Below are 7401 nucleotides of genomic sequence, written 5' to 3' on the forward strand. Positions count from 1 at the left end.
TGTCACAACCCACGGAAATTACAGTTCGACCAAGTCTCCAGGGCTGAGGTGCCAGGTGACAAGACAAGTGATGAGTAAGTATAACTAAATCATTCTCTTTGCCAATTTTATGATACCTGTAATTGTACCTGTTTAATGACAATAAAGTAACTTATGTCATCCATTCATTCCTTTTCTTCCTTAACTAAGTGGTGGCCCATCTGCGGAACTGCCCCCTTCCCAGGTCAGCTGCAGGCCCAAAACAGCTTCCGGAGCTCAGTGAGTATAACATACTTGGCAAACTTGAGGACTTGCTAGTAATTACATTTTACTACTAAAAACAATCTACCTGACAAATAAATTACATTTAAATGTCTCCTCCTGAAGGTCTTCTACTCAGGTGCTGGACACAAGTGCATCTATTGGAGAGGCCCAAGCTGAGGATTCAGACACCTCCTCAGATGAATACACACAAGGACAGTTTGTCATAATCAAATATGAGGGAAAGCCATATGTGGGGCAGATTGTTACCATTAATAAGGAGGGGCTAGAGATAAACTGCATGAATCAACTTGGAAAAATGAAAAATGGTTTTGTCTGGCCAAAGGGGCGAGACTGCATTTTCTACAAAGAGCAGGAAGTTGTCTGTGGCATAGCAGAACCGCAACAGGGCAAACGGTTTGCTACCCTCACCAAATGTGACTGGCTGATGTACAATACAGTCTAAATGTCTATACCCTCACCAAATGTGACTGGCTGATGTACAATGCAGTCTAAATGTCTATTCTAATCTAATCTAATACTTTTGTACTTTCACTCACTGGACTGGACAATGAGGTAAGGTAGGACCCGAGACAAACATAGCGAAAATAGCTGATCTACAAGCTCTCAACGCATTGTGCTGCGAGAGCTTGTAGATCAGCTATTTTCGGAGTTGCACAACCCAGCACTCTTTAGCTAGTGGAGATGTGGTGTAACGACATGATTCGTAAATAAATTTGTTCAACTCAAAATGCTGTGTTCAAGTTCAGGAGACTTCGGAAAAAAGTAATACACCTGAATGCTGAGTTGTTTCCAATAATTGGTGTTAATAAAATGTTGCCTTGGCTCCCAGTGTGGCTATGCACCTTATTGTCTCTTTAAGATCCTTCTGCCGTGGGCCGGCAGAAGACTTAGGTGTGCGTAGCATTCCTGTGCACATCCTCATCATCCATCTACTACTACAATTCTTTGTTATCCTATGTTAAGGCCCAACAATACTATCCTGTTCAGAAATATTAAGGCCATGTTATTTAATGTTAAAGCAATTTTACTGTTGCTGTTTTTCCTGGGTAATTGTTTAATCAATCAGTAAAGTTCAGTACTCACTAATAGGTAGGTTAAAACACAGTTTGCTTTGACACATGAAGATATGGTCATCTGGTGTGACACTAAGTCATCTGGTGTGACATTCCAAATAGTGAGAAATCATACCTTTATTAATGATGAAACCGAAAAAATGTGTATGGTTTACATAGAAAATAGTATCAGGAAGAGTCACAAATATTTGTGTAATTTTAAAGAAAGTTTTTGTCAGAATAAAATTAAAATATGTTGAAAGATCGACAACATGGGCCTCACACAGAGTGTTGATTATGAAAAAAATATACAGATTCAATAAATTTTCACAAAACTATAGTGGATCACAGGTTAGTTATGATAAAGGACTTTGATAAAGTGAGTAACTTAAGAAAGGTGTACTCCATTTTCATTTTATGAACAATTATTGTCATGTCACACCAGATGACGGTTTTAGGCACAAGTACAACAAACTGCTCAATAAAGTCTGATTCCAATAAAATATCTAAAAACAAAATGTGTTTCCATAAAGTTGAGAGTGAGTAGAACAAAAGTAAATAATTTTTATGCCTGCTATTTAAAGTTTTTTAAAAAAACATGTTTTTTGGGGCGTCACGTCACTGACCCACATACATACATACATACATACATACATACATACATACATACATACATACATACATACCCACTCGTCTTTGTACATTAGTGAGTGCCACTGAGACACAGTGGGACATTATTATTATCTGCACCAGGAAGGAACAAGAAAACTAATCAAGGTCATGGTTGATGGTGAGTGAGGGCCTCTGATCGAAACTCCCTGGGGTAAACTTTGTAATGTAGCAACAGAGAGGAAAGGAGGGAGAGGGGGAGGAAAAAGAGAGAGACAGAGGGAGAGACAGAGGGAGAGACAGAGGGAGAAAGAGAGGGAGAGGGAGAGGGAGAAGGAGAAATAGAGGGAGAGGCAGACAGACAGACAGACAGACAGACAGAAAGACAGAGAATCTGTCTGAGAATGCAGAAATTCTGTATTGTATGCAATTGCAATTGCTCAGCCAACCAGTATGATTGGCCAACCATTACCGTAGTCTTCACGGATTGGTGGTGCTTTACGTCACATTTGTGCCACTTAGCCAGTACAAGTCCTTGTTTGGTCAATCCGACCCGTCGGCTTAACTGATTGGCAGGGGCTCACGTAACGTTTGTGCCATAAGTGACAACATTATGCAATGAAACAGAAAAGCCAAAATAATGTCATAGCAGTAATGTTGGGATGGGGTAGAAAAAGGGAGACATCTTTATCAAAGTATAGTGGGTTAGAACATACGTTCACGACATGCATGGTCCAGAGTAGGCTTGCATTCACTAGTATAGACGGGTTTCTGGTCCACATTACACTGATAAAACTAGATGCGTGCGCAGGGTCCGTACCAAAATTAGCCAATGAAACCAGCGCTCCCCAAAACAACAGGTTTGGGGTTTCTGGACGGAATTGATTACATGATACAGTCAGCTGTGCATTTAGTCTCAATGTTTGTAAACAAGAAACCCATCTAGCTCTGCTTGTCTTACTGCCTGCTTCACATCTGCATGCTTAGATTCCTCCTCCACCCCAGCCTCCACCTTTGGATCAGAGTCTGCAGGCTCAAATACTTGAGATTGTCTGCTGATTCTAGCTAATTATGTCAATGTATTGATATTTTACTGCTATTGTATCCCTATGGGGGGTTTTGCTTAACTCTTATACTGCTTTGGACGTTCCTGTTCGCCCCAATTCCCAAGAGACCTCCGCGCCAATACGGCGCTCGTTCGCGTTCGTTCGTTCGTTCGTTTACCTTGTTGAAGCTGATGAGGGGTCGCGCCGCCGTGTACTGTAAACACATTTTCCACGGTGATGGTGTAAAAAATCCATTATGCGTTAACATCAACGGAGACCAATTCACTTCCTTGTTGATTTCTCTGGCTGTGAGGCTCTGTGGCCAGTGACTGGTCTGAATGCACGTAACAGGCAAATCACATTCATTCTCAGCATGACGCCGCCCTCTGCTGCCTGGCAGACCAAAGTGAACTATTGCACAATCAAAAAAAATAATAATAATAAAATAAATAAATGTCTATCTATCTACTATAACGTCGCAAAGGTAAGCCGCTTTTTGATGGCACCAGACCCAATAAATAAATAAATAATCTGGCAGTAGGAGAGTTAAGGTTCCCTGATTTTGCTGCTTGGACAAAATCCAGGGAACATCTCCGAAAGCAGAGCCTTTAACGTCAAGTTTAACTGTATTCCATTTGTTGCAATAAATGTTTAAATCTACTTTGACATGAGTGTTCCCAAACCCATTTAGGCCTGAACACATTATGACGCAATATTTTATACTTTAACTATTGAAAAATAGCAGATATACAAGCTCACAGCGCGGCACCGAGTGCCGCGCTGCGAGCTTGTAGATCTGCTATTTTTGAAAAATCGTGAAAATTAGAATTTTTGACCCGATTCTATAAGTGTCTTTTGAATCCTTCTAAGATTTAAAAAAAAAAAAAAAAACTGTTTCTATGTCAGCAATCTGGCCGGCCATCGTCAAAGAAAAGGTCCTTTTCACTTAACTGGAGCTCAGTTAGTCTGTTCCTGAGAGACTACTATGTCAGTGGTGCTCAAACCTTTTCATGTGAAGGACCCCCAAAATGATATTTATTTGGCTACAGACCCCCATCTCAAAATATCTAGTTCCAGGGACCCCCCAGAAGCAAAATTTGAGTTACAAATGTTCACTTTGAAAATACATATATTCAAAGATTTGCACACATTTTCACGACTTTTTCAAAAATAGCAGATCTACAAGCTCGCAGCGCGGCACTCGGTGCCGCGCTGTGAGCTTGTATATCTGCTATTTTTCAACAGTTAAAGCAGTCAATAATTCCTAGGCCTAAATGGGTTAAGTGTGTGTACAATCGCATGGGTTTGGGTCCAACTCATAATGTATCACACACTTCCCTATTTCTCTCTCTCTCTCTCTCATCTTTCCCGTCACTCACCACCACTGTATACAATATCTAATAGAGTACATCTTATTAAATTGTTCATATTTCAAGGCTATGAGTCAGTTATATTGATTTCTGTTACATTAGGAACATATACTTCTAAACAAAAGTCCTCTAGTCTGTTTAAAAAATACATGAATCCATACAGCTGCATCAGCATAAATGTGAAGAACAAAATATAGTTATGCGGTTATAGTAAATTACATTTTGTAATAATAAAGGCAATATATGGATGATAGAAATGTCGTGTTTTGTAGAACATAATGGAATTTTGCAACCACATTCAATAATTGCCCATTTCTGAACACTTATGCTGGGCATCTATACTTCTTTGGTGCGAATAATCCCCCGATAATCATGCGCCCTAAAATAATAAGCAGCTTTATAGCAAATGCCCTTAAATAATAGGCAACTCACCACCAAGTAATGAGATTTTCGCTTTACGTATACATTTGACCTGGAGCCAGTGGAAAAATGTCAGAGAGAGTGTCTTTAAATCTTATCCAAACAATCCTGTTCACACATAAGCAGCAGTTAGAACCAGCCACAAGATCATTCACATCTAGATCTGCGGGTGCTCACACACACACACATGCACACACACACGCACAGTCGGTCGGACGGACGCACGCACACACGCACGCACGCACGCACGCACGCACGCACGCACGCACGCACGCACGCACACACACACACACACACACACACACACACACACACAAACGCCATATTATAAGCCCTGGTTCGCTGGCCAAAGCCAAGCCGCTGATTACACAAGCCACTGATGGATAAAGAGTAATTTACACACACACACACAGACACACACACACACACACACACACACACACACACACACACACACACACACACACACACACACACATACACACACACGCACACACACACACACACACACACGTGCGCACACACAGCCAAGGAGATTCAATAAAAAGCCAGAGCATTCCTTCCTTCTCTCACATTTCATACAGTAGAGGGTGAAATATTACTCAGTTCAATGAGAGGATATTATTGCTGCCAACTGGAGGCCTCTGCTTCAATAACACACTGAAAGACAGACAGCGTGCCGTACATCAACCGGAGAGCACTGGGAGGAAGGGGGAGAGTGTGTGTGTGTGTGTGTGCGTGCGTGTGTGCGTGCGTGCGTGCGTGCGTGCATGCGTGCGTCGTGCGTGCGTGCGTGCGAAGAGGAGGGCATGATGGAAGAGAGCGGGAGCGAGAGAGAGAGACATGGAGACAAGACTAAAGACTAGACAAGACTAAAAGAAGTGACATGTTGTAACCAGACAGACAAATAGTTTGAACGTGCATGTGTGTGTGAGAGACAGAGGGAGACTGAGGGAGAGAGACAACTAAAGTCCATCATTTTAAATGACACACGCACGCACGCACGCACACACACACACACACACACGCTTAGTTTTCATAGGTTGTGGGGACATTACATAGACTTCCATTCATTTCCTGTGGCCTTACCCTAACCTCTATCCCTAAACCTAACCCCTAACCCTAACCCTAACCCAAACCGTTGTGGGGACCTACTATTTGCTCCCCACAATGTCTATTTCTCCAATTCTACTATACTTGTGGGGACATTTGGTCCTCACAAAGTAATATAAACCTGTCCCCACACACACACACACACACACACACACACACACACACACACACACACACACACACACACACACACACACACACACACACACACACACACACACACACACACACACACACAAAGACCCTCTCAGAACTGTGCACGGTGGGCTCATCCAACTGGACATGGAAACGACACCAGGCTCATATTCTTGACTCTTCCCAGCCTTGGCGTTGGCTTCAAAGACGCCATTTAACGGCGGTTTGGCCAATAACCTCCAGAGCTCTCCTAACGGCACCTGAACGCCTCCTTAACCCATTTAGGCCTAGAATTATTGAATGCTTTAACCAGTGAAAAATAGCAGATATACAAGCTCGCAGCGCGGCACAGAGTCCTGCGCTGCGAGCTTGTAGATCTGCTATTTTTGAAAAAGGTTGTGAAAATGTGTGCAAATCTTTGAATATAATGTATTTTCAAAGCGAACATTTGTAACTCAAATTTTGCTTCTGGGTGGTCCCTGGAACGAAATATTTTCAGATGAGGGTCCGAGGCCAAATACATATCATTTTGGGGGTCCTTCACGTGAAAAGGTTTGAGAGCCACTGACATAGTAGTCTCTCAAGAACAGACTAACTGAGCTCCATCTAAGTGAAAAGGACCTTTTCTTTGACGATGGCTAGCCAGATTGCATAGAAACATAGGTTTTTCAAAAAGTCTTAGAAGGACTCAAAATACACTTATAGAATCGGGTCAAAATTCAAATTTTCACGATTTTTCCAAAATAGCAGATCTACAAGCTCGCAGCGCGGCACTCGGTGCCGCGCTGTGAGCTTGTATATCTGCTATTTTTTACTGGTTAAAGCATTCAATAATTCTAGGCCTAAATAGAACTATGACTCTGTCACCGTATTCCTACTCCAACCCGAGAGTCTCCAAGCTCACAACAATCACAATAGCCGAGAGATTGTCTATTTTCGGTGTTAGATACCACATTGAATTAAGCATAATCAAGCCATTACTGGACATGGCATGGTAAGGCATGGACTTCTACATGGAGAGGGCAATTCTGTAAGTAACCCAGCAAGCACGGTCAGGACCTGGACCAATCAGTGACGTCTCGATTGGGGCCAGATCAAGTCAAACCATGACTAGTCAGATCTGGCCTAGAATATCACCTGATTTCAACTAACATAAATCCTGCCCACGAAAACGGACGTCCTGGATTAATCAGAGAGGGTCGAGGCCAGATAAATAAATATCATAACTAGTAAGATATGTCGAAGAATATAACCTTAAATATGCTCATATTTCAACTAACATTACAAACAATAACAATAATCCTGTCAAACAAAAAAGCCATATGACGTCAAGATCATCCCCATATGGGCTGTGATCTGGCCTAGTTCTGAAAGTCACCGGAGGACATTATC

This window comes from Nannobrachium achirus (assembly GCF_963921795.1).
Source record: "Nannobrachium achirus genome assembly, chromosome: 2".
NCBI classification, from domain to species: Eukaryota; Metazoa; Chordata; class Actinopteri; order Myctophiformes; family Myctophidae; genus Nannobrachium; species Nannobrachium achirus.